Source organism: Carassius auratus, chromosome 30, assembly GCF_003368295.1.
Source record: "Carassius auratus strain Wakin chromosome 30, ASM336829v1, whole genome shotgun sequence".
NCBI lineage: Eukaryota > Metazoa > Chordata > Actinopteri > Cypriniformes > Cyprinidae > Carassius > Carassius auratus.
Genome location: NC_039272.1, coordinates 22,832,745 through 22,841,121, shown reverse-complemented (window position 1 = coordinate 22,841,121; position 8,377 = coordinate 22,832,745). Strand labels below are relative to the sequence as shown.

The 8,377-nt window shown below is 35.4% G+C and overlaps 1 long non-coding RNA gene across 1 annotated transcript; it reads right to left on the bottom strand.

The window, feature by feature from the left end:
- Positions 1-774: 774 nt before the first annotated feature.
- LOC113050052 (uncharacterized) lies at positions 775-1,616 on the bottom strand. The gene is made up of 3 exons (XR_003276712.1): positions 1,561-1,616; positions 918-1,045; positions 775-801 (listed from the first exon to the last, which is right to left on the bottom strand). It is a non-coding gene; the product is annotated as an uncharacterized LOC113050052 (long non-coding RNA).
- Between the last annotated feature and the right edge of the window lie 6,761 nt (positions 1,617-8,377).

Here is an 8,377-nt window from a genome sequence, read left to right as displayed (position 1 = left end):
TCAGTGTAAAAATGTCCTCCTCACCCCCGTATCTTGCTCCTCAGGTGCTGGACATCAGTAATGTGCGTGCTCTTGGTTTTAATGCAGTACAAGATCCACGTTGATCATTCCTGCTACATTCTCAGTTATCCGTCAAGTGCTTGTAACAATAAAGCCCATGGCACCATCTTGTAATGCAGAATAATTAATCTTGTAACTCCCTGTATTTCACAAAAAATGTGCATATTTGTTACTAAAATATAAAAAAATACTTTCTGGTGTACTGATGTCCCAGATGTTATTAATCTGATCAAAAATGTTTATGTCTTAAATAAAAAAATAATCCCAATAATTAATATGTCGTTTTTCCAAGTCTAAAATAAACACATATGAGCCTACCTAGTAAAATGATGTATTTACCAAGAATCTTCAGAACACAATATTCACCATTTTCATTTTATTGAAGCATAGACTATAAAGTTGATAAAGTAGCATCAAGACAAATAAGATTCAATGAAAATAATTATCATCAAAGATACATTAACCTCATATATAAATCAGTTCACACAGATGAGTGATGAAATGTCCTTAAAAGTCACACAGTCCCATCCAGTCAACTGTGATACAGATCATGTGATACATATAAGACATGTGATACTGTTCCAGAAAATAATGATTCCCATCATCACATCTAAACTGGTTTCATCTCCCCATCGTGATCTTCTTCTCTCGTGTCTGGAAACAGTTTGTGGTTGATGTCCAGCACTGATGTGGTGTAGCTTGTCCTCAGCCAGAGGATCTCTCAGTCCTAACATCCCAGACCTGAAGTGAAACACACAATCCAGATCAAGTTGTTTAATGGACAGAGAGCGCAGCTTATGTTCTGTGTGATTTTAGCAGGGTGACCAACTATGACCCTTGTAGTACTGTACACTTACCATTCTTCAAGCTGTTTTAAGACCTTTTGAGAAGCTTTTTCTCTGAAGACAATTTACCACATCCTCTTCTTTCACTCCTTTCAAGAGCATCACTTGGTCAAAACCCCTCGTTTGGCTGAAGAGATCATCTGTACCAATAAAAATACTGCAATAATAATGTCATTCTGCAAGAATTAAGAAAAAGTTACAGAGGCAAAGATCTTGATCATTAGACTGCATTAGCATGTGTAGTTCTCAGAGACTCTAGAATTCATCTATTGTTGCAGTAAATGTGTTTTTTTTTCCTCTAGAATCTTTCTCCAAAGTTCCTGACTTCTCTCACAAATGTGTTTTAGTCGGTGCAGTGTAAGGCCTGGCTTCAAACCAATCCACTATCAATTCACAATTTATAACATAACATTTACAAAACAATGAAATAATGTCAATTGGTGTTTATATCAACTAAACCAATTTCGTGATACTTGTCTACTTTTAAAACAGGTGGTGTGTTTTTAAAAACATAATATTAAAAATGTCCAGTCACACTTTGCTAACATGCTGTAATTGTAATAGTATAAAACGAAATCAAGGCTGACATGACCAATTCTGTGAGAGATCATCATAAAATGTTGTATAACACATCATTGCTTCAACACACACATACCAGAGGACTTCTGTTTGTTTGAGCACAAGATGGCCATCTTCATTCCTCATCCTGAGCAAATCATTTCCTTGGTCTTCCTTCTCTTCTGTGAAACAAGATAATCTCTACTTACTCTGTGTGCAATTAATGTTGCTCATTAAACATAATTAAGTTAATTTAAAGTAAGATTCAGACCAGAGCATTTGATGAGTAAATGTTGATTAAAAAAATATTCTAAACAAATGTACCTGGGAAGAGCTGATCATGGCAAGATTCGCTGAGACTCAGTAATAGCTCTTTTAGTTTTTAGGAAGGTTTGTGAGGGTTGGCTCTTCAAATAGCTGTTGAGCTCGATATTTTAGACCTGAAAAAGAAGAACAGCATTATCTGGAAAAAATCCTGTAAGACAGAAGGAATGAAATATTATTAATTACGTGCAACTTGTACATTACACCTCTGTAAAGATGCTGTATAATTAAATGTTAAATGCATCCATTATTGAAAGCAAGTAATTAATAACAAGCTATAGTCATATGAATTCTTTTGATAGTGTCAGATGAGACCGTCCTGGGGCTTGTATAATATCATACAAGTGTTAAACTGGATTATTAAGACTGTGATGTGCGACTGTGTTTAGGGATCATTTTTAAGACTTTGACCCTGTCCAGATACCCACACTTGCAGTCTTGGCCACTTGAGAGTGTGTGTACGTGACAGTGTGTGAACGAGACTGTCCCCGGTCTTAATAATGCCAAAGCACAGCGTCCTAAACACACACTAAACCTCTCCAATACTGCTCCGGAGCGCTATACAAAGCTTAGTGTATCCCATCATGCATCATGTTTTGGAATAAATCGTCAGACTTTTTGCCGAGGTCTCACAAAAGGTCATGGAAAGCTGTCCAATGTACAGTATGTGAAATATTGATAATTAGATATTAAAAATCTCTTTAAACACATAAGTGTCCCATAAGGCAGTGGCTCCCAATCCTGGTCCTGGAGAAGCCCAACACTGCACATTTGAGATGTCTCCCTGATCAAACACACCTGATTCAACTCATCAGCTCATCAGTGAAGACTCCAAGGCAGATAAGAGAGACGCCAAAACCTTGCAGTGCTGGGGTTCTCCAGGATCAGGATTGGGAAACACAGTCATCAGGTCATGAAAAGTTCGACACACACTCGTGGTCATCATGCTCACTCGAACACTAGGCCAAATACAGGAAAGACTTCAAATAAGTAATCAAGTGGTCAAGTGAAAAGATGGCAAGTGTGGGTATTTGGACAGTGCAACAGTTTAAGAAACAACAAATGCTGTACAAATTATAACAGCAGGAATTTTTGATAAAAGAGACAAACTATCACAGACTAACTGCTGCATATATCTGCCTCCGCAGCTTTCTGTCTTCTCCATTTCTGAAGGAATCCCTCTCCAGAAACACCACTGGGCTGACTGCCTTTACGTCTTTTCAGCTAAAAATAAAAATAATAAAAAAGGGGAGAGAAAATAAAATTGAATTATATACAGAATGTTAATAATGATCTGTGAGCAAAATATTTAGATATAATAAATATATATATATATATATATATATATATATATATATATATATATATATATATATATATATATAAACTGATATGAATTAACTGCAAGATGGAAAAATACATGTTTTATTATTTATTTTTAATTTGATTTTTTTATTTTTTTTTGGGTTCACATTAAAAGGTATTAAAAGCATGGTACAGAACACATGATTACTGTGATTTCTGTCATATAAAAGCACATAAAAACACTAACATTACAGTGATACAAACATAGCTGGTTTGGTGATTATTGTATTGTTGTATTGATTATTAATATATCATAGTAAAACTACAGTTACAGTTACTAATGTTCCATTTACTGTGTTTTAACTTCACATTTCATTTATTACTATTGTGTCGTGATTACCATGATTTTACTACAAATACAACTTACATCATTGATCCTGAAATTAATAATAATATAAAACGGATCGAAGGTCTATGGCACGTCACGTGACAGATAGAGTTTAATCACACTAATTAGCAGCTGTGTTCATTTATTTAAACGCAATGAAACTCAAAGACAGCCGCGGATGACCGACATAATACAGCGATTAAACATATGGCACTAATCTGATTAATAAAGAAGACAGAATACATTTTATAAAAGGCATTAAAAGAGCGTATATACGACTACTCACCCAAACTGTGGAAATTATAGCAAGTATCGCGCGATGTGTGCTGAATGAGACTTCTTGAACGTGATTTCATAGCGATAAACATCTCATGTCCTCGTGTCGAATTCTGACGCCAAAAGTTTCCCACTGAAAGCAATGAAGGTCGTAGTGCTTCGATAGTCGACGCCGAGAGGCACATTTGGCGTCATAAGAGTGACGCTAGGGGCGCTTGACCATGCTTCGGTTTTTGACGCCTTTGGAGTGAGAATGGGTTGGATATTTGCAGGGTCCCTAAACACAGCATAATTTTAAATGGTTTTCTACTATGGCCATTACCATAATAGTACAGTCCTGTTTTTCTTTTCTTTTCTTTTCTTTTCTAGTGTCACGTTTATGAGGCTGTTGTGCTCTGCTATATGTAGTAGAGAAATATGAGAATATTATATCAAAGCTTGAGATGCATATTGCAAAAGTAACAACATTAAAAAAGCACTCACCCCTACATAATAGATGTTCAAGAAAATCTTAAATAAACTGTTTGTTTTTTTTCCAGCTGAGCTCTGCAATGAAATGAATACATTTCTGCTCTGCTGTTTCATTCACACTAGACTAAATCTCAGCTCTGGTGGTCAATGGTTTGTGCCATTTTAGCAAATGCATGTGAACGCCAAAAATGAGCTATCACCCCCGTACCTCAAACACTATTATTTATATGATTGTGCAGTGTGTATTGATTTAAAGGAATCAATAGCAAGCACAAGCTCGGCATAGAGAATGGCAGCTGATCTCTTGTGGTGGACTAAAATAACTGCTGCTCAGAGTGTGAACCTTTAAAGTCCAATATGTTCTATTTCAGAGCAGACAAACCTAGATTCTGACAGATCAGAAAACAAATTACAATCTCATTCTAACGGTTTAGAATTTAAAATGACATTTTTTGCAAGTTTGCACATTCAGCCAGTCAAAGACTGATCTGATGAAAACATGGTTTATTAATTTGGCACTAATGAAAAGCCATTTTCAAATATTCACTTTTAGCACAACCATTTCTTTGTGAAGCGCTCTGTGTGAACCTTAACTGATTTTGATTTGTTGTGGCTAGGAGAGTTTAGCGACTTCTCTTTTTGCAGCACATTGAATATAAACTATCTTCAGAGTTCAGGGTGCTAATTGCTGCAGGCGCTTATGGCTTTGTAGCAAACACTGAAAATCAATATCAGTCACCAGAGAGAGAGAATAAAAAACAGAGTGTGTGTGTGTGTGTGTGTGTGTGTGTGTGTGTGTGTGTGTGCGCGCGCGTGTGAGAGAGAGAGATAGATAGATAGATAGATAGATAGATAGATAGATAGATAGATAGATAGATAGATAGACAGACAGACAGACAGACAGACAGACAGACTGACAGACAGACAGACAGACAGAGTTTATGTCTCACAGTTCTATCTTTTTGTTCTCAAAACGGTGAAAATGGAGGAGATTCTGGGGCTTCCATGCTTTCCAGTCCAAACATATAAAACATGTTAAATCTACATTACTTGGAAACAAGTACAACATTGTCATTTTCAGAAAACACTTTAAACTTTGTTGAATTGAGTTTTTTAAAAGCCCACTGGCAAAGTATTTGTTATTATTATTATTTTTTAACCCAGAACGGTGCTGTACAACCTCATTAAGTTTGATTAGACTTGTGTTTAATGAAACAAGATGAATTAACTTGAGAAACGAAGTAAATTTAACGTTTAGCTGGTACAGCTTGTGAGAACATATCAATTTCAAAATGCTTTAAGTGGAGACCTCATTAGTTTTTATTAGGTTTATGTTATTAAACAAGAAAACACAATTTGCCAATGGCAAACGAACAAGAGATATATATATATATATATATATATATAAAGCTCTAATATTTTATGGAGTTAGATTTTCTTGCATTATTGATATTATTACTAAGGTATTTTGCTTGTCCAGTTAAATGCATGTTGTTTAAAGTGTGCCCAGACATGTCTTTGATGTAAAACAAGACAAAAAGCTTCTAAAGGGAGTTATTTTATTATTTTTATGTGGTACAGGACCTTCAGAAATTCAGAGCAGTTCAAAAGCTCAGTGAACAAGACTGAGAGCTCACCGCCCGTGACTTCAAACGCTTCTCTTGTAATCCTCATTTAGGAAATGACCCTGAATGACTACCAGAGAAAAGAGAAAATCAATATCTTTGAGTACTGTGTCAGACAGCCTCTGAACTGCAAAACATGAGGATGAGAGCAGTGGAAAGGCATTTGAAAAGGAGAGTTTGATCACCCCCAGAGAGCAGCCACTGAATTGGGATCTGATGGTTTCGGGCCTCTTTCTGTCTTGTGAGCTTGTTACTGATGACTGCAAGACTCAAGTCAAATCATGCAATCATCACATGAGCTGTCCTACAGAATAAACACAGATGTCCCATCATTACAATATCCAACCAGACCACCGTGACAATAGTGACATCCGGATCACATCTCAACACCGATTCACAAGGCAAACGTAGTGACTCACGTCATTAACGGAGACTAGATCAGTGAAGGTGACAGTTACAGCCTATGTTGTCCTATTAGCTGCCTCAAATTCTGTCATCCCAAACATCAGATGGTTTATGATTTCTGTACCACCCAAATGAAACCATAAATCTAAAGAGCTGAAAGCTTTATTGGCTGGCTGCAGCACTGCACCCACAATATATTGCTTTATTTTTCTCGATGCGATATACTTTCACAGAACCGGGCTAACAGGGCCGACAGCTTGCAGTGAAATGTCATTCTGTGATTCAGATGTGAATTAGTACAGCAGAATCAATGCATATCATCAGGCTGTGGCACTACAGACGTCTCAGCTGTGCTCTCAGAGATGTTTTTCTTTCAAATGCTATTCATTATGCATGCTCAGTCAACAGCCATTGCCATAGAGCATTTTCAAATGCTAATTGTTGCAGTCGGCTCCAGCGAATCTGTTTGGTGTGAAAGGAAGTGAGAGCTCGAATAAATAATGACCAATAACGATCCCTATTTTTGAATATGCATTTTTATTGGCTGCAGTTTGGCTGCAAAGGGGATTTCGGATGCAAAACAAAGTACAAAGTGAATCTTCAGTTCATAAACTGAACCAAAAATAGCACATTTCTTAAAAATGCTGGTAATGAAGGATACATCTCTATTTCTTCAGTTCTCTTAAAACAATACATTCATGCTGTGCCTATGGTGAATTGCTAAACAGCATAAATAGTTGTTCACACACAGTTTTGATTAGATCTCACTTTGGCTCAGAGAAAAGAGAGCAACGCTCAAGAGGATGCAGAAAGATCACTTGGATCATGTTGCTATGACGACGGGGGGAGTGTCAGGTGTGAGAGTGATTAAGGAGATGTGCAGGGCCACATTTAGAGATGCACGGGGAGCTGTGGGGGAACGAAAACACAAATGTGACCGGGAATCTATTCATCTTGAAATTGGATGTGTTTGCTATTTATTTTTGCATTTGTTTTCATGCATAATGCTATAAATTGTCCATTGGTGGATTGATTTACTAGGTTTATAGAACAGATTAGTGTTTTATTTATGGTTTATGTGGGGGAAGGGGATCATTTTGCCCCTTTTTATCAGCGAGTTGACAGAAAACATTAGGCAGACACAAGCGCATGGAGGAGGAAATCAGTATATAAATACAAAACATCTGTTTAAGTGCTATTAATAAGTGTTATGTTATAATATCACAATATTGATGCACCATATTAGTCAGTATTATAGATTTTTTTACTATTTGTATATAGATTTTTAATTGTAGGTTTATTTGCCCTATTTTATACATTTACATTATCCTTGGCATTATTTAAAACACACTTAAACTTAATATTGAAGAAAAGGTAACTCTTAATTTCACTGTAATGAAAAAATTGATTTGAAATTTAAATTAGCTGAACCAAACCAATGCTCTTTACATGACATGTTCTTAATATTAATTAGTACGTATTTTTGTGTGACCTACATTAATTAGTAAGTTTAACATTTTTCAAACCTCAAAATTTATTTCCATTTTTCCTACTATACATTAATGCTGTAATTCCTAAATTCAGTAGATTAAGCTAAAAAAGACTGACATAAATTTATTTATTTATTTAGACAAAATAGTAGCATTTTAATGTCTGCTATTTATCATTTAACAGCCATAACGTTTATATGTATATATATATATTTATATATATATATATATATATATATATATATATATATATATATATATATATAATTTTTCACACTGTATACTATAATGTTGTGATGCCTAAATTAACTTGTATCATTGTACTGTTAATGACTGATTTTAGTTTTTAGTGTTTTATTTTTAATAAAAATTGTACATATATTTTAAGTTTTACAGGAAACACTACAGAATATTTGCCATAACATGGAAATAGTATTCATTCCTACACAATGTGCAGTATCTGCCAGGACACGTCTATAATATATGCATATTTATGCTTCAGTTTAACATGTGCATCCCGGGAGATGGTAGGTTTCATTGGTTGTTCATGTTCTTGCAGAATTATCCATCCAGAGCTGCAAACAAAGTGTTGAACATGCATTTAAAGAGTGTTATGAAGGAAAGGAATAG